This window comes from Notechis scutatus, chromosome 1 (assembly GCF_049901735.1).
Source record: "Notechis scutatus isolate UNSWTSFEM ecotype Mainland chromosome 1, rNotScu1.2, whole genome shotgun sequence".
Lineage (NCBI taxonomy): Eukaryota > Metazoa > Chordata > Lepidosauria > Squamata > Elapidae > Notechis > Notechis scutatus.
This window is the reverse complement of record NC_142009.1, coordinates 213,997,571-214,018,267: the sequence shown is the minus strand read 5'-3', so window position 1 is coordinate 214,018,267 and position 20,697 is coordinate 213,997,571. Positions and strand designations below refer to the sequence as shown.

Genomic DNA, 20,697 nt, shown 5'->3' with positions numbered 1-20,697 from the left:
TGAAATCAGAAAGGACCCTGTCTTTAAAAAGAGAAATCTAATAGATCATTTCTCACAATTCTCCTGTCAGCCTCAGATGTTACCTGGTCATGAAATTCCACCCTTGGAAAGTCCAGGCAGCGGTTAAATTGGGAACTGGGCAGGGGCCAGGGGTATATTAGTAATATAGGTTAATACTGTACAATATCAGATTGGAATTCTTTCATGTCAAATATTTTTCCTGTGGATAATTCATAATCCAGAAAAAAAGTTTACTTTTAAGGGGTCTGAGGCTGTTCATCTCTACAATATTGTGCAGCTTAAAAAGAAAGAGAAGAACCCCAGCCACTGCTCATGCAAGGTAGAATAAAACAAATTTTCAAACATCTAGAAGTATTTGAGTTTATGAGATATTTCAAACTAGGGGGAAAACTCTAGTTTGAAATATCTCACAAACGGGTAAAGTTTGAGTGTTAGTTTATGCTTTCTCCTCTACGTTTGTCATTTTTTCTTCTGGAGTAAATCAATTTATCCTACTCATTTAACAGTATTGATTTGTAACTGGAATGTGAAGTTTTTTATATTCACAAAATCCTAGATGATGATGTGTGGTAGACTGAAAAAAAAGTTCTATAGAGACTTTTAGGCATGTGCGCCTGCATCTTTTGAATCTGCTATGAATACAAGGATAGGAATCCAAGGATCGGGGAATGTAGGCTGCAGACCTAGGCTTGTCTCTATGTAGCCCTCTGACACAATAGCTACCATAATTCTTGCAAAACAGCATCTGATGTAATCATATATATTATTATTAATAACAATAATGCATGAGTGAGGAAAAATACTGACATGCAAACTTTATAACTTGACCAATTTTGTAGGTTCAGGCTTTACTCAGAATAAATTCATATGGTGGCAATAAGTCCAGGCATGTCCCTTTTTGTTTCCTTATTGAATATCTACTTTTAAGATGAACAAGTCCAAATATGTATGACTAAATGGATGCAACAATTGAATACAGTTTTAGAGATGGAACAGTAGGAATTTCAATTGGAAAAACAAAAGATCAAGCATAACTCTAAACAGTACACTTAAAGGGAAAGTTATAAGATGTTTTATCACTGGTACATTGCTCAGTCATTACTGCAAAAATGAATCATTCTTTTTCCTGAAATACTGGACATGTAATTAACAGATTGGCTCTTTCTTTCATATGTGGTAGCAATATTGTGCAGCTTAAAAATATTGGAAATTAATTTATTGTAAAATGAAACAAACTGTAAAAATTATGACCCTATTATAACCCGAAATATTTTTTTATTAAATTTTACTAAACCAGGCATATTTTCAAAGTACACTGAACTGATATTATATGCAATAAGTACAAGGATTTTATTGGTTGTTTTTTTTTAAATTGGAAACAATCTCTCATTGCCTTTATGGAAGAAAGCTTGATTTTGGGAATATTCCTTAATTTCAATGTAACTTCATATCCAAAAAGTAAATCTGATGTACAGGTTAATCTCATATGGAGAGCATTTCTCGACTATAATTTTCTACATGGAATTGTGCCACATACTTAATTTCAATTCATATTTTAATCCAACATATAATCAATATGTTATTCACAGTGATTTTTCAACTTGTGTTTACAATATTAATTACATTTTTTCCCTTTCCTCTTATTGATTTCAGTAGTGCTTATCAAATATATTTACAGCTTTACAAGCTTAATTACATATCTTAATTAAGTTGTATGCCTGTGAAACATCTAAGTCATTTATAGTGTATTAGAATATATTAGCCATATTTAGATTTTCTGGTTATTCAAGACTTGTTAGTTATAAACATATTTTCTTTTATATTAAGGATTTTTCCCCTTTCCCTCTCTATTTTCTATATCCCTTTGATATAATTGTCTCTTTTTTCTTCAAAATTATAATTTATTTTAAAAATACATATGGGTAAGGGATGTATGTACTTGTGTCTGACATATTTTGCGCATGAAATTTATGTTGCTCACATTAATTTTTGAACACATGTGCTTTGGCATATGGTTTGTATAAATGATATGAAATTCTCCAAAGAAGTTTAAAAAGGATTGGGATGAAAGTAGTACATAAATTTCAAATTCAGGATTCATTACTGATCTCTTAATTATACTAATAGTAAATGTTACCAGAAAATGAGGTCATTAAAATACGACATTCCTTAGAGATAAAAATTCTGAAGTTCAACATAAACTTCATTCTAATTGTTTCCCCCAACTCCAAAATACTTTATTTAATTCCTATACTTAATTTTTCTTTTTTCTTTTTTAAAAAAGAGAATAGGAACAGGGTAAATGGATAGTTATTCTGATATTTGTTACAGTTACCCCTTCACATTTCCTATTTATTTTTTCCCCCTTTAAGATAATAACATTTTGGATCAGAAGAACAAAGAATACATTTTCTGAAGCTTTAACTACAAATGAATAGAAATATTCTGAATATAATTGGTATTCTCTTTGCAACCCCTCTATTTCATAACTATAGGCAGGCTTGATTGCCCCTTAGGATTTAAGAGTTGCCTTACAATTTCTCCTTTATTTTCACTTTTGTTTCCATGAAAATATTTGTTATATTCTAAGCACTTTCTTTTCAGAGCTTCAATGAAATTTAAATGCAATAATTTGAGATCTAATTGTCACATCTTAAACTGTTGTTGTTGTTATGTCACTACTGTAAGTTATATCTGACTCTTTGTGACACCATGGACTGTGGAATGCCAGCACCGCCCCCCCCCCCATCCACTGCTCCCTGGAGTTTGTCCAAATTCATGTTCACTGCATCGATGCCACTTTCTAACCACCTCATCTTCTGCCATCCCTTATCCTTTTGCTTTCAATCTTTCCCAACATCAGGATCTTTTTCAGAGTCCTCTCTTCTCATTTGGTGACCATAGTATTTGAGCTTCAGCTTTAGATCTTAAATTGAATTATCCCTAAATCAATGAAAAATTGATTTCACTTATTCTGATCAGCAGAAAGAAAATCTATCAGACAGCAATACTTTCCTATGCCTATATGACCAGAATATCCACATTTTTACCATCTACAATGTACAACTGCAACAACCACTATGTAGGACAAACAGGCAGAAGACTGGCAGAACTCATCCATGAACCCCAACTACTATAGCAGTCAGATGACATGATGAAAATTCTTTACTTTCACAACATAGAGACAGATTTAATATAGTTTCAATTGAGAAAATGTGACAATCCTAGACCATGCTAAGTCTAAAAATGCCAGGGAATTTCTTGAAGCCTGGCACGCTGACAAATTTGACATCAATAGACACATAGATGGCAACATCAATAGACTATTGAAAAGAGACAATCAAACAGCCCAAAAGGGAACCCAAAAGACCCAAATACTTCTCCACCAGCAATCAGCACTCAGATCAGCATAGATTAACTCCAATATCAGATCAGACCAATAATAAAAAATACCCCAAGAAACTGCCAAAGAACCAATAGTAAATAACCCAACCAAAGACTCTCTTTAAGATACCCCTATCAACACTGACAGAGCAAGCCAACAGAATATAATAGGTAATACCATCAGTGCTAGTAAGGACAGCAAAATGCACTCCTTACTAGCATTGATGGTGTTACCTAGTTTGGGTAATGAAATGTCTGCAAGAAAACAAGCAAGCTCAGAGAGGATCAACCCTCATTTCAACCGAGCTACAAATATTCTCCTTTATTGAAATTTAACCCTTTGTTCACTTTATTGTTTCAATTGCTGACTCCCTCAGAAGTTAAAAGAGGTTGCGTGATTGTTATCTGACTGATAGATTGTATTTTCTTATATGGGGAGATGAGTGCTGCTCTCTATCCCTGACTGTCAGTTCCACTATATTCACAAATGGACATCGTTATTCCTTGCTACCACCCTAGCCTTTGTCCAATCCCTCCCAGCCTGCTTGAAATTTGCCACAGACATTTATCACAATTTGATTTATTTTCATTGAAAAAAGAGAAACATTGTGTCAGTAAACAAAATTATGGGAATTTGAAAGTCAGATTTTCAAGTGATGTAGCCCCAAAGCCCTTTCCTCATTCTGCGCATGAGGGAAAGATTTACATGAGAAAGAAGAACTGATTTTTAAAATGGTTTTTTAAAAGAAAAATCTGCAAGAAAAACTAGATAGAGCAGAATTCTACTCTATTAATGCAGGCAAGAAAACAGTAGGGAGTTATATACCATCTCTTGCTGGTCACATCTACCTGACCCAGCAGAGTGGGGAGGCAGGGAATGTTGCGGGTCCCATCCCAGAGGGAGATACACCTGGTGGGACCCAAAAGAAGGGCCTTCTCTGTGGTAGATCCATTTCTCTGAACATCATCCCACAAGAGATTAGAACGGCCCCCACTCTAATACTCTTCCGGAAGGTGCTGAAGACCTGGTTCTGCCAGCGGGCTTGAGGAACCCAGAGTGGGATGGAGCCCATTAAATGGCTCATATGATCTGCTGTCACTGGGGTGGAGGTGGGAGTTGGGAAGTGATTTTGTTATATTAATTTATTTGATTCTTTTTGTTAGTTTTTATTGTTTTAAATGTGGTTTTATATCCTGTAAGCTGCCTTGAGTCACCGAATAGGCGAATAGGTGGCAATATAAATTCAATAAATAAATAAATATACATTTCTACAAATATGTACATCTCTACTTCACAATCCATTAGCCATCCTTTACTGCCTCCTCTTCCTCTCACAAAACAATAAAATAGTGTTCAGCAGCCATTCCTTCCAGCCTGGGCTTCTTGGATTGCTTTGGGATTCCCCCTCCTGTTTTTAGGGACAAAAGTTGTAAATTAGAAATAAGTTAAATTTATTGATTATATAACACAATTACAAAACACAGTTAGTTGTTCAAAAGCTGCAGGTGAGAAGGAGGGCCACGCCAATCATCAACAATCAACAATCATGTCCAATTCATTGTAAGTTGCTGATTCCTCCTTCTTTAGTATAACTGCTGCTCCATGTCTGGCTGCAAATCTATATAGAAGCTATGATGAGTGAAGAGGGCCAAAGACCACCTTCACCAGAATCTGCAGAATAACCGTTGAGTGGAGCTACAAGTTGAAGTGGGAGGACCATGTCAGCAACTTTATGGAAGAAGTTAAGGATCTGTTGGCTCTTATTGCCGCTTCAACCTACATTTCTACTCCATGGTAATTTGAAGGCAGGATCAACCTTTGCTTCTGTATACATACTACCCTAACAGAACCTGAATCCTGCTTGAAATGCCCTCATAGCAATCTAGCACCCAAGAGTTTTCTTGTTCTGTGGATGGTGGTGAGGTATGTATTTATATTCTGAAAAAGTGGTGAAAAGGGATATAACAGTTACTAATCTCAGTATGTTCATAGTGGACCCTGATTAAAAAGATTAGAAAAGAAGAATATGTGTTTTGGCTTATTCGGTTTTTAAACTGAATAGTTTAAACAGCTTTTAAAATCCGTTACATTGATGATTATTGCCATTTTATAAGAACCTTTAAGACCACATGAAAGGTGTATTCCAGAATAAAAGTAGGATAATTCAAATCATAAGAATAAAGTCATATAAATCAATATGTTCACAATGTACCTTCCAATAATTTATGAAACATATTTTTTTCTGGCACATTCATACTTTGTAGACGATGCATATGCTGTATTTTGTTCCTGTTAAACATCCAAAGATGTTATGCCGCTGACTCTTGCATCATAGGTTGGCCTTATGAAAAAATGTGTCTTTTATAAAGACAACTAATACAAGGCAATTTGCCATAGAAACAAAGAAAAACAAATAAATTTATAAAGACACGCATGCATGTCTTTATAGGTTATTCTGCGTAGTTGGCTTACAGAGCTCATTCATTCAACTTACATTGTACATCAATATGGTGAATGGCCATGTGTAGAGATCAGTCTTTTTCCAGTTTCCAAGCAATATTGGGTAATCCAAGAACCTGAAGGGAGAACAAAGGGATACTTTTTGCTCTATTCTAATTGAATTAGCCCTTTATTGTTTCAAGAACAAACCACTGAATCTTCAGCTCTTGAAGGAAGCCTTACAACTGACAGGACATCTCTGCTCCTTAACTTTACCCTAACAACAGCTCCTTTTATTTTATTCTCCAGATCGCTGAACTCAATGTTTCATATTCCTTTAAGTCTTCTCCTCGGACTCATACCCCCTTCCTCCCAAAGTAACTCTAGCTGGTGCTATGTTTGTAACTGGCTAAATCTTTTATTGATGCTCAATTATTTTCTTTACTCACATAAAATCCAATGAGATCTTTGAGATGTGGGAGAAAATAGAATGAATTGTCTGTAAAGATGCATTTGAAGTGGGGAGGGATGGATTCAAGAAAGAGAATTTAAAGATCTCATGTTGCTGTCAGGGTCTCTGTTTCCCCTAACCCCATTGAATTTGGGTATGAGATTAAATGAAATCCTAAAACAGCTTTGATAGCTTCATACTTAGGCTGAGAGGAAGCAGATGCATTCTACCCACAATAAACAACTTTATATGTGCACCCTTATAGGGAGGGAGGGAGGGAGGAAAAATGAAAGCCCCTGTGAAACATTTTGATATACTTATAGCATTAAGCAGTTCTGTCTCTTTTCTTTTCCCTCCTTTCCTTAGCATTCTTTTATTCAATTTATCTTTGCAGTGGCTTGACTAATATGTGCCAGATGGATTTTTTTAGTAACCATTTAACACCATGCTTGCAGTATTAAAATCTGTAACATTTAGTATCAAATGCTTTTTAAAACTGACTTTCATGTTAAAGTGAAATTCAGATGGAGTAAAGAGTAGTTGATGGTCAAGAATGTTTTTTTAATGAAATAGCTACATCGGCTTTTCTTCTCCATTTCACATGGATCCAACTGTTAGTCCAGCTTTGCCCATTCTACCATACTCCTGATGTGTTGGATTGGCAGTTCTCAATTCTAGTGAAAATATTTGGGGATGGGTCACACTAAAGAGATACCTTGGAGACTTTCTACCTCCTTCTCTGTAACTATGAATTTTCTGGGGAACTCTAAACAGCGCCATGGTAGTGCTTTGGTTAGAATGCAGTATTGCTGGCTAATTCTGCTGACTGTTAGCAGTTCAATCCTGACTGGCTCAAGATTGACTCAGCCTTCCATCCTTCCAAGGTCGGTAAAATGAGGGCCCAGATTGTTGAGGGGCAATATGCTGACTCTGTAAACCACTTAGAGAGGGGCTGTAAAGCACTATGAAGCAGTATATAAATCTAAGTGCTACTGCTATCTCTCAAAAGGGACAAGATATTTTTCAGCTTGTTAAGGTTTTCCTTGTGCTTCCCACAGTAAGTGTGAGGCATTGCCAAAAATGGATGGAGGCTTCATGTACGAGCAGTCCACTCCTTTATCCAATATCCAGAGAGAGAAAAAAAACTGCAATGGAGAGGATAGGAGGGGGAAGTTCTGATGTGTCAGAGGCCTTTTTTTTTTGGTACTATTCTGGTTCTAGCCTTTCCTTAACTCTCCTACTGTATCAATTCTATTCCAGGCTCACCTGGAATCATTACAGAATGATATTTTTAGAATGTTCACCTGTTCTATGAAATAGTTGAGGTTTACAGAAATTGATCAGCCAAGGTCACATCATGCTTTTCAAGGGAGAAGAATGGAATTGTTGTCATTTTTCTTATTGTTAATTTTATTAAGAAGAGATAAAGCAAATATATTTTCTTAAGATTAAAAACCATAAAGTATCCATACTACAACTGGGTTTTAATTCTCAATTTCTTGGCATTGTTTTGATAGTCTAACCCATGAACTGGACATTTCTAGAAGTTTTGGAAACAAGGGCATTATAGTACCTAAATAAAATTTTTATGATCTGAAATAGGAGAATATAGAATTTACTTTTCCCTTATTATTTCTTTCCATGCTGTGGACTTGACAACTTCCCGCATTTCACTGTTGTTCAAGTTGCATGATAAAAGCAACAGAGTGGATATACTGTTTCAGGTCAATTCTGGCAAATATGAAACTAAAGAAAATGAATATAAGAAACGAAAGAAATCTGTTTTGTAAGAGCCAGACTTATGTAATGAAACCAAATGTATGGACTGGAATTTTTAAAGAAATCCTAGCGAGAAGATAAAAGGACATGAAGGATAGTAAATGCTGAAATGATACACCACATAATGGTACACTGTCAGGCAAGAAAGATAACATGATAACATACAGAGTCATCTTAAAACCTATAGAGGTACTTGACCTATAGTTTGGAAGGAAACAATTTTTTTGTTTCATCTGGCTCATATTAAAAATAAGAAAAACTCAAACCGTTGCGTCTTTTTTTTTTTTTTCACTCTCACACATGTGGTTTGAAATCCATGCAATTTTTAACTGTCTAAAATTCTTTTCAAGGAACCTAAGAGAGAAAGAATTTGAAATCACTTTTTCCATTTCATTTAATGAAAAACTGCAACACTGCTCTTCATCTAGGTCCCTATCAGTTTTATACTGAGCACGGTTTCAATTGGCCCCAAGGGCAATCAATCAGCAGATAGGTATCAGTGTTGATAAAAGTCGGACTTCCTCTAGCACCATCTTTATACAGAACATCTAGGCATTGAGTAAAATTTCAGCACTCTTCCAGCCATGCTTCCCTCATTGTTGTATTTGGATGTTATCAGAGACACGGGGCTCCCTGATTTCCATATGATGCAGAGGCTCATATGTGCTGCTTTTCAATAAATAAATCTGTGCTATGGAATAGTCTTCTGGTAGAGACCAAGTTGGTCACCACAGTTTCAGTCTCTGGAAGCTCTTGAAAGCTGAGTTATTTCAAAGGGTTTATAGTGAAAGGTAAGAAGCCTAATATCATTGGAATAAATTCTGTTTTGGGGTTCATGATTTTAATTATAATTTAACCTTGCCCCAGTTGTTTTAATTTCTGTTGCTTTGTTTGTTGTTTACTCCTAATTATAGCAATTATAGCATTGACTGAGAGGCTAATCATTTGTGGCATGCTAAATATGATAAACAAATAAACAAAAAAAGAAGGGGCTTGGTCCAGCTTCAGCTGGTCTGCCAATTGTAGCCCTTGCTGTGTGGGAGGACCAGGTTAGTACCTGCATTGAGCTTTCATCTGGAATTCCCAGTTACCTCACATATTTTCCTTAATGTATGTTTTAAAAGCATCCAGCCTTTCTTCTTCATTTTTAATTTTTAAAATATATTGTTATATATTTCTTAACAAGTTGCACGTAGAGAAATAACCGCTCAGAGTCCATTATAAGATGGCCAGCTATATAAATGTCTTAAATAAAAAAATAACATAAAGGAAAAAATGACAAAATATATACAGGCTATTTGCACTCTCACTTAATGGTTGTTTAAACTTTCCTGAGGTTTTGTGACCGTTATCTCTATGGCCATGTCATGTTATTTGAGGCCCTTGGAATCATATATTTTTTCAGAAAATCCCATTCTTTTTGAAGAACAGTGAAGAAGAGAATAAAATCCATTCCAGTGATGAAAATTCCAACAAGGTATACAGAACAATGCTTGAGAAATAAATTCAAGTGTACCAGGTAACCTTTGATCTTTTTTGTCATAGTCTGTTTAGACTACCATAATGTTTATACACAATAAGGAAACCACATAGCCTTCAGTCTACTTGTTGTCAAGTAGCAGTTCTCCAGAGTTTCGCATAGGAATTATTCCAGCTCTCATTTAGATATGCGAAGATTTGAATCTTCTGTAGGAAAGGATATATTTGCCATTAACATGTTTCCTAATCAGCTTGATATATTTATTTTGTTTATAAAATATATGTGCTGCTTATCTCCCTGTCCAGCAACTCTGGGTGGCTTAATGCTCCTTTTGTGCAGGTAATTCTTTGTAGTTCTGATTTTTTACTTACTGACCAGCATCTTCCTCAAACTGTGCTACAAACTACTCCTATCATTTCCAGTTTGAACAGAAGCTGGTGATTTATCTCTGAAACCCACTCCAGAGAGGGTTACTCAGATATGCTATGATCTTTTCACTACAGTGAAGGCCTTCTTATTTTCCAAGATTTCAAAAGTCTTTTAAAAGACCTTTAGACTTAATTCTTCTATTCCTGTTTTAAGACAATATTAAAATGGGTGCTAAAAGGAGCTCGAAAATTAGCATTATATCTATAAGTTAAAAGCAGATATATCAGTCATGTATTAACCAGAAATCCACATTACATTTACTTTAACAAGCAGGTTGTTAAAAATGTATCACATGATATATTCTTCTTGTATCCAAATGACTTCAGATAAAAATGGAAATTAAGCCTATGATAGTTCTTGAAATATTTCTGCACTTAGCTATCATGGAAAAGAAGCTAGTTTTCTCTTTAACATGTTAATTTGACAGTATTCAAAACCTTTTTGATAAATTGACAGGTAAGATATTTAAAAATGTGAGACACACAACCCTCTCCTTCCAATGATGATCCTAATAGAATAGAATTCTTTATTGGCCAGGTATGATTGGACACACAAGGAATTTATCTTGGTGCAAATGCTCTCAGTGTATATAAAAGAAAAGATGCATTCATCAAGAGTTACATCCTCTAACCCTCACTTCTTTAACCTCGAACTAACCACTATTGACCTCACCCCATTCCTAAGAGGTCTGTAAGGGGCATGCATAAATGCACCATCGTGCTTACCGTCCCTGTCCTATTGTCCCCATTTATTTGTACCTATTTCCTGTATTCTTATTCATGTTTATACTTATATCTATTACCTTGTAAGTGATTGACAAAACAAATAAATAAAAAAGAGTCAAAAATCATAAGGTATGACATTTAATGATAGTCATAGGGTACAAAAGCAATCAAATCATACTAGGAAACAGTCCATATAGATCGTAAGGATACAAGTGACAAAGTTACAGTCATACAGTCACAAGTGGGAGGGGATGAATGATAAGGAGCAATGAGAAGATTAATAGTAATAGGAGTGCAGACTTTGTAAATAGTTGGACAGTGTTGAGGGAATTATTTGTTTACCAGAGTGATGGCTTTCAGGAAAAAACTGTTCTTGTGTCTAGTTGTTCTAGTGTGCAGTGCTATAGCGTCGTTTTGAGGGAAGGAGTTGTAATAGTTACTGTTTTTAGATATGGAGGTCATATTTGTATTTGATCTTTTCTCCGGAGTATCCAATCAGCCATGACTTCAGAAAAAAAGTGAACTAATTCTGCCTCACAATAGCACAAAGTAAATTAATATCAAACTGAAATTCAGCGCACTTAAAGAATAGAGGTAGTCCTTGCTTTACCATCCCAATTAAGCCCAAAATTTCCATTGCTAAGTTAAAGTGAGTTTTGCCTCACAGTACTGGAAATAGGAAAATATACCATCTGAGAGGGCAGTGACAAGAAAGATTCTGGACTGCGTGGAGATGGACAGGCTAGAGTTAAAAGATAGAAATGAAATGAAATGGAGTATTATTTGGTCTGAGACGCCTGGTATATCTAGTTAGACAATTGACATAAAAGTAACATAGTAATTAATATATGAATATGAATGTTGATGATGCTGTAACATTGTTGGAAATGTAAATATGTTTTTAAATTGTTGGAAAATACTTAATAAATTTAAAAAAAATAAAGTGAGTTTTTCCTCATTTTACAACCTTTCTTTCCACAGTTGTTAAGTGAATCTGGCTTCTCCATTGATTGGCTTTGCCTGTCAGAAGATCGTGAAAAGACTCACATGAACCTGGAACACTGCAACCATTATAAATACCTTCCAGTTGCCAAGCAACCAAATTTTGATCACGTGACACCCACCCACCCGTGGGGGGGGGGGGAGATGCTGCAATGATTGGAAATGTGAAAAATCATAAGTCACTTTTTTTCCTAGCGGTGTAGTAACTTTGAACAATCACTAAATGAATGGTTGTGTAAATTGAGGGCTACCTGTATTATAGGCTGTAGAACACAAGAGATATACATTTCAAAATATATACATCATCTTTGATAGGAGTCTGCAGAAACTCATTGGGAAGGTTTGAGTATGTTCTCAAGGTGTTGAGAGATTTTATCTTCCATCACTGACAGACAGAGATAAGAATAGTCAGCACCTCAGAGAAGAGATGAAGAATAATTCACTCCACTAACCACCTACAGCACAATACACTTAATCAGCACCCAGATGAATGACCTGCTCTTTAAATGGGCTGATAGCCAGAAAATAAATTTAGTGCATCCCATTCCTATGGATAACGAATGGGGAATTGCTCACTTAATGGTGAAATATATGTTTGACCGGTAAGCCTGATGGATGTGGGTTTATATTCACAATAGCTTACAGGTATGATATAGTATTTATTTATATTCATTTCTTTTGAAGTTTTTTTGCCTCCCCCGCATTTTCCTTTTATTCTGTCCTCCAACTTCAACGCGGCTGCAAAAGAAAAAGAAAAGCAGGACACGGCGCCCATTGTTCAAGCAAGTCTCAAAATAAAAGTAATTGTCTCACAGTACAATATATTCCTTGGAGCTTAATCAAAATGAAGAATGGGGCTGGCACTTTTTCTTCCTAGCAGGGTCTGCACCCGTTAAAGTCTGCATATAAATACTTTTTGGTAAAACGCGCTGAGAGTTATAAATGCTTATGTAACGTAGATATTTCCTCAAATATCCCATTAGCAATAGACAATATCAACTTGGATGCTCTTCTCTCTTCTTCCCTTTCCTAGGTCATCATTTCCCTAATTTTTAACCACTACCGTGCTTATGCTGAAGAGAATGAAGTGTCCTATTCTCTCGGTAACCCAATATAAAAAAAGTACAGGTGGTCCTCAACTTATGACTGCAACTGAGCCCAACAATTTTGTTGCTAAATGAGACATTTGTTAAGTGAATTTTGCCCCATTTTACAACCTTTCTTGCCACAGTCATTAAATGAATCACTGCAGTTGTGAAGTGAGGAATACATAATCTGGCTTCCCTACTGACTTTGCTTGTCAGAGGTGATCACATGACCCCAGGATACTGCAACCATTATAAATATGAACCAGTTGCCAATCATCCGAATTTTGTTTTTGTTTTTACAGAGTTTTATTTGGGTTTTCACAAAACACACAAATACAAATAAAGTATCTTTTTTTGGAGAACAGCATGCTCTCGGGTTATCGCTTCTCCATACAGACATAAACTCAATTACATATTTATCTTAGTATTCTAATCCATATTTTATAACTATTTTTCCTTGCTTTCTGTAACCTTATTTTTAATTATCTCATTCCTTTCTAAGTTCAATTACATAACTTTTTTCTAATTTTCGGTATCTTTCTAATCACTATTTTTATACTTTTGTCTGTCCTGTTTACAATTTCATATTTTCATTTCTCATAAAACAAATTTTCCCCTGTAATTACTAGACTGGAGTGTAACACCTTTGTATCTTTTAATTATTATCCATGCAAATCTTGTTTAAAGTTTAAATTATGCCTTTACAGTTATAACATTCATTTTCTAACCTCTATTTTATAACACATAACTATTATCAACTGAATTCTGCTTGGTGCATTCCCTTAAAAATACACACTAAGTTCTTGAAAAATATATATATATGTTATTCAGCTTTGTTCGGGAATTTTCCCACGTCATTATAGTTGTGCTTTTAAAGTTGTAGCAACGTTTCGGCAGAATCTCATCTGCCTTCATCAGGCTTCTGTATTGTGTTTGTCTGTGAGTCAGACTTTCATAGCCGTTTCTGTTTTAAATTTGGTGCTAGCCTACTGCTGTGCCAGAATGTTTTTTTCTTCATCCTGATTGGTTTGGAGTCTTGGTCTGTGTTTATTGGTCTTGGAGTTTGCTTCAAATCTTAAGTTTTTAACTCCCTTTCCCCCCTTTCCCTTTTTTACACTGCTTAAAATTGCTTGGTCATTGAAGATGGCTTCTTCTTTGTTCCGCCCTTCTTCTGCAAGCATTTCTTGTTGTTTTTCATACAATGGAGTTCAAAATCTCCATTTGTAAAAATTGAAATACGAAGCCAAAAGATCCTCTTCCCTCTTGTGCTTCTTCTTTTTGTTCTTTAAGTCTCATTTTTAACTCTTCAAGGAGTGATGCCATTTTAAAGATTTTTAAACAACCCCCTATTGATTTTAGTTCATTTCATTAGGATCCACCATCCAAAATTCCAGGAATCACCCAATAATCCAAAGCTGTTTGTTGCTTCTTTTCTCACTTTCTCTTTCCAGGGGCTTTGTTATCTTGTGACAAAGTTTCAGCTACAATGTGTTCTTTACAGGTCTTGTTAAAATTCCACTATCAATTCTTTTTACTTCCAGGTGGTCTCCTCCATTTTTCCAGATTCCACCCTCTTTTTTCCCCCTCTGCTTTCTTTCTTTTTTTAAATTTTTAAATTTTTATCCCTTATCCCTTTGACACTTTATTTTCAGCTAAAAATAGCCTGTTAATGTCAAAGTGGATTAATATCAATTTCTTGTTCAGATCTCTTCTTCTTAACATTCAAAGTCAATTAAAGCTGTCAATGTGAGAGAGAAAAAAAACAATTCTTTTTCCTTTCCCTTTCTCTTTCACCGCTTTAAAAATATTTTTTAGGAATAGTATTAGTCTTTGTTATTCAAGTTCCAGGTACCTTAAATAGATGCTTTCTCCATTTAACCCAGTCAGTCAAACTTTCTCCTTTAAACTTCCTCCTGTACAATCTTGTCTGGTCGGGTTCTTCTTTGAGGTGGCCATTTCTGATCACCGCTGCAACTGCCTTTGGGAAAGGGAGTAATGGCCAGCCAAGGAGGAGAGATGCAGCTCTCCTCAACTCCGCTGGTGGTCTCCCCCTTCTTCACCACCTCTATGGGGTGGCTTCAGCCTTGAAACCAAGCAGCTCAGGGCGCTCCAGTGGCAAGCACAGATCAAAACTGCGCACAATCATGGATTTCGGTCCGTCGCTGAAGAAATCCAAACTGGAAGTCCCAATCATCTGAATTTTGATCACATGATCATGGGGGGGGGGATGCTGCAATGGTCATAAGTGTGAAGAACAGTCATAAGTCACTTTTTAAATGGCATTGTAACTTCGAATGGTCACTAAACACAGTGTTCTAAGTTGAGGACTAGCTGTATTTTGAATTTTAAAAATGCATTTATTTATTCATTTATATAGGTATAAACCATATAATATACAAAAAAGGATAAAAGTTAAACAATGCAACAACAAAAAAACCACATAAAAGAAACTTAAAAAGAGAGAAACAGTACAATACAATAGATATGTAAAAGTGATTTCAAAGAATGCCCAGACAGAATCATATTGATCAGGTTTTTTTTTACTATGTCACTAGAGAGCGAGTTCAAAAGCTAAGCACAAATTCAGGATTTTAAGTCCATGATGGTAATTTCTTTCCAAACATGCAGAATTATCTATTTAGCTACACTCCAAGCTTAGTAAGTTCAAAGTTCTTCACAGGTCAATACATTCCAAACTTTTGGCACATAACTTTGAACTACAAAATATGTATCTTACATGTTTACATATTCCTGCAGTCCTGGAGTTTTCTTCTGAATTCCTAACTGGACTATAGAATGTCAGGGTTCTCAATGTGATATTTTTAAAGAAATGTATTTGAATGAGAAAAGTGCAGTTGACTGTCCAGAGGGCATAAAAGGAGGATATAGCAACACAGGAACATGTTTTTCACATAAGCCCTATAGTTTAATGCTTGTACATGGGCTTATTGTAAAAGCAACTTTCTTCCATGGATAGACAGTCTGAAAATTCTGAGTAGGACTGGCTTGTACCACCTTCAGTTAAAACAACAACAAGGTGCTGGTGAAACTATAAGGGTCTTCTTTGTGATTAATGTCTGAGATTCAAGTTGTCAAAGATAACTGTCTTACCAGCACATATCCCAATGAAAAAAGTGAATATTGTCTGGGTTTGAGTGGAGTTTTTAAAAGTTTACATTTTGTATTAAACTCATGTTTCTAAAAAGACGGAACTTATGGCTAAAAATATGAAAAGTCTATATGAGATAGCTTTGATGTGGCAGAGGAAAATTCTGGCTTTGAAAGTCCATGAATTACTTCAGAATGAGCTGCATAGTTTTTGCATTACCTCAAAGAGATATTTATTTTTTAATTAAATGTATTGGCCGGCCATCTTACCACAGAGCTAATCTGGGCAGTTTACAGTGCCAAATTATGCTGGAAAAATTTCCTAAATTTCCTAAGAGAAACGAGGCTGAGAATGACTAGTTTCAGTTTAGTCAGAACGGTCCAGGACTATGCAGGATTTCTTGTCTTTGTGCACATCTTTTGTGTAGTTATGCGTATTTTCTGCATGGCATGGTATGGCAGAGATAGCGCTTGTTAATAAAAATAATTGCAAACAGTCATAACAAAAATAAACATATAACTAGATCGGTAGAAAAGAAAAGGGGAAAATAGCTATAAACATATTGTGACCATTTGGAACATGAGAGCTCATGTGGTCAAACATTCACTTTATTTAATTTATATCCAGCCTTTATTAATGCTATAAATAACTCAAGGCAGTGAACATACCTAATTCTCTGCCCTCCCCCTATTTTCCCTGCAACAACAACCCTGTGAGGTGGGCTGGGCTGAGAGAGTGGATGATTCAAAGTCACCCAGTTTTCATGCCTGAGGCAAGATTAGAACTCAGGATCTGCTGGTTTCTAATCTGGTAGCAAAAGCAGTAGCACTTACTACTGCTATTGCTACCAGCTTCACAGTGCTTTACAACACTCTCTGGGCGGTTTACAATATCAACATATTGTCCCCAACAATCTGGTCCACATTTTACAGACTTTGGAAGGATGGAAGGCTGGGTCAACCTTGAGCCAATGAGGATCAAACTGCTGGCAGTTGGCAAAATGCAATACTGCATTCTAACCACTGCACCACCAGGGCTCCTGGTACCTTCATGCCCGGATCAAGCTGGCAATCTTTGTTTCTTTCTTTTCACAGCAATCTATCTAATGCCTAAAAACAAATATCATGCAGCACGTAGGAACAATAGTACACTTTCACACAGCTTCCCTTCCAATGTACATGCATACATGCACTCACTCACATCCACAGCCAGCACATTATATACTGGTAGATATTACTGAAACTTTTGGATCTGATTCTTTGTAATCTTGAATTGGGTGAAATAGGAAGATATTGGGCAACAATTTTATTGGGTAACTCAAATTGGCTAACTTACAAACATTCTGGGACCTTTGACTCCTATGAAAGTGAAAGTTAGGGAAGTTGTGGCTGATTTAGGCAGCTACACTTCTCAGAAACCCATAGGTTGCATGGCACCAAAGAAGAGGGGAGGGACATATTCCATCCTCTCCCCTGCCTCTGGCCTCTGCACCAATTAGCTGGCAACAAGACCCAACAGGCGAGCCACAATTGGCTGCTTTGGAAATGGAAATAAAATTTGAAATCTCTTAATAGCAGTGAGCAGTTAGGGAAGGATGAAGAAGTAACTTGGATGCCTGCTGATGAGGAGTGGGCTGGCTGGGGAGAGCCAACAATCAACAGGTGAGCCCTTTTCCTCCCTGGAGTGACAGGGGCCTTAGGAACGTGCCAGGATGGGAAACGGATGGAGTTTTCCTTGTGGTTTGTAGCTTCCTTTGTTTTTGTTCCTCCCAGTAAAATGGCAGGCAGTTCCATGGGTCAGCCGAAGAGGAGGAGGAGATTTTTCCAACACAACCTGCCAGCTTTTCACAAACAACATCAGTGCAGAAGCTGGCAAGAAGCTGGAAGCTGCTGACAACTAATCAATATAGTTTGTTGTTTTTATTGTTGTGCGATAGTTAGCTGATAAAGCTAAGCCTGACTCAAGTCTGGAAATAATTAATTGTTGTTATTTGTAGAACTACTAGTTGAGTCAGCATTTATAAAATTATTGCCATATAATAAATGTTTAAGGGTCAATGGCCAGGGGTGGGCTTCAAATTTTGAACAACTGGTTCTGTGGGCGTGGCTTAGGTGGTGGGTGTGGCTTGGTGGTCATGTGACTGGGTGGACATAACTTGGTGGTCATATTATTGGCTGGGTGTGGCCAACTGAATATCACTCACATTAAGGCACGCATCTCCTCGCCTGGCCTCTCATGACTGTGGGGATGCTGCAACAGTCGTAAGTGTAAAAAATGGTCATAAGTCATTTTTTTCAGTGCCATTGTAACTTTGAATGGTCACTCCACACAACAAAGTACCAGCAAAGGAGGGAAAAAAAACTCCAGAGACGTTCCTGAGACAGGAAGTAATAAGGGTTAATGGAGAGGCAGTTTCTGTAAGCAACACCAGGATGTTTCCTTCCTGCCTTCCTTACAGGATTAGGCCAGTAATTTCTTCTAACAACCGGTTCTCCAAACTGCTTAGAATGTTAACAACCAGTTCTAGAGAATAGGTGCGAACTGATAGAACCCCACCCCTGTCAATTGCCAATCCGAAATATTATTAAGGGGTTGATGAGATAAATACTAGTCTGTTTGACTTAATTCTTTATCAGTGCATGCAGTGAAATATCTCAATCATTTGTATCCACACTGACCAGGTTTGGATTAGTCTTACTGAATAAGGGCCAGTGGATATCTTGAGAAGTATATCCTTTCTCAGACAGGTTTTGGCTTAAATAATGGTTTGGATTAAAGGTTTTGACACTCAGTGATTACAGACAGGTTTAATCCAGGTATCTAATCTGAGATATACTGTGGTGCTGGTAACGCAAACTCTGTTTCCTCTCAATGTCTAGGGTCTTATGAGCAGGGCCATTGATGAAGTTGCTGTTAGTATTTCATGGCTTGTAGCCTAAGGAATAGTTTGAAGGCAAGGAAATCCAGAAACCACCAGGAATGATTTTTCCAATTGATTTGTACTTCTGGGCATCACTTCAGATGAACTGGGATAAAGGAATTATATCTCCCTGAAAATCTACAGAAGGAAACCCTTCCTTGGCTAACCTCATCATAATTGATTAAGTGAATATAAGAGAAAAGAAGCAAGAATACGCTAGCACATAACAAAATAAAAGCCAAATATTTTTATGAAGAGCCATGATAAAAAGAATGGAGTTTATTAATTGAACAAAATATATAATAGAATAACAGAGTTGGAAGGGACCTTGGAGGTCTTCTAGTCCAACCCCCTGCTCAGGCAGGAAGTCCTATATCATTTCAGACAAATGGTTGTCCAGTTTCTTCTTAAAAACTTCCGGTGTTGGAGCACCCACAACTTCTGAAGGCAGGTTGTTCCACTGGTTAATTGTTCTGTCAGGAAGTTTCTCCTTAGTTCTAAGTTGCTTCTGTCCTTGATTAGTTTCCACCCACTGCTTCTTGTCCTACCCTCAGGTGCTTTGGAGAATAGCTTGACTCCTTCTTCTTTGTGACAGGCCCTGAGATATTAGAACACTGCTATTATGTCACCCAGAGGTGATATTCAGCAGGTTCTGACCAGTTCTGGAGAACCGGTAGTGGAAATGTTGAGCAGTTCGGAGAACCGGCAAATATCACCTCTGACTGGAAATTTCACAGTATCCTTCCCCTGCCATGCCCACCAAGCCATGCCCACAGAACCGGTAGTAAAAAAAATTGAATTCCACCACTGATGTCACCCCTAGTCAGTGGTGGGATTCAAATTTTTTTACTACTGGTTCTGTGGGCGTAGCTTGGTGAGCATGGCAGGGGAAGAATACTGTAAAATCTCCATTCCCTCCACACCCCACTAACCTGCTTTCTAGCTCTGTTCTCCTGTGCAGGGCAACAAAAGAAGACCCAGTCGATCAGCTGGGACTCGGGAGGCAGAAAATAAATGGGGGTGGAGCCAGTCAGAGGTGGTATTTGCTGGTTCTCCAAACTACTCAAAATTTCTGCTACCGGTTCCCCAGAACTAGTCAGAACCTGCTGAATACCACCTCTGCCCCAGTCCTTTTTTTCATCAGATTACTAGATATATCCAGTTCCAGCAACTGTTCTTTATGTTTCATCCTCGAGTCCCCTAATTATCTTTGTTGCTCTTCTGTACATTCTTTCTAGAGTCCCAACAGCGACCAAAACTGGATGCAGTATTCCAAGTGTATTTATATATAGTATTTATACTTGCTAGATAAGGATCTTCAAACATTCATTTTGATTCTTGCTCAAATATCGGGAAAGATTTCATTCTACTAGATAATGATATTTAATAATGGTCTGTCGCACAGGCAGCCAGATGTACAAGCTAGATTTGGCAATTTTGTCTGTCTATCAAGTCCTTCCCAAGGACCTGGGATAGGCAGACATGCGTGTTAAATGAGTTAGAGGTATCTTTACAGGATATCAGCTGTTCCAAGTAAAATAGACTGTTTTTCAATTGACTGATGGTGAATTTGTTAATGTGGATGGTGTTCAAGTGGTGCTCCAGTTGTTTTGGGATTGCATAGGGACCAGCTTTGCTGTCTTTTGCCATAGTTGTTCTATTTCTACTTCCAGGTCTTTGTATTTTGTTACCTTCTCTAGAGTGCCTTCTCTTCTATTCAGCTATCTCCAGGTACTGCCAATGTCTACAATCTGGACTTCTTCTTGTTGTTGTTGTTTTGTCTTTGGCACTGAGCAAGAATATCTTGTTCTTCTATTCTCCCCACTCCCCCCACAAGCCTTGGTAAAGAAATGAAATATTCTTCTGATG

The 20,697-nt window shown here is 36.8% G+C and overlaps 1 long non-coding RNA gene across 1 annotated transcript in view; it reads right to left on the bottom strand.

The window, feature by feature from the left end:
- LOC148133181 (uncharacterized) overlaps nt 1-14,831 on the bottom strand; it is a 92,411-nt gene extending 77,580 nt beyond the window's left edge. Inside the window, exons 1-2 of the long non-coding RNA XR_015747181.1 lie at nt 14,652-14,831; nt 5,901-5,982 (exon numbers count right to left, since the gene is read on the bottom strand). This is a non-coding gene — a long non-coding RNA (uncharacterized LOC148133181). The remainder of the gene's footprint in view (nt 1-5,900; nt 5,983-14,651) is intronic.
- Between the last annotated feature and the right edge of the window lie 5,866 nt (nt 14,832-20,697).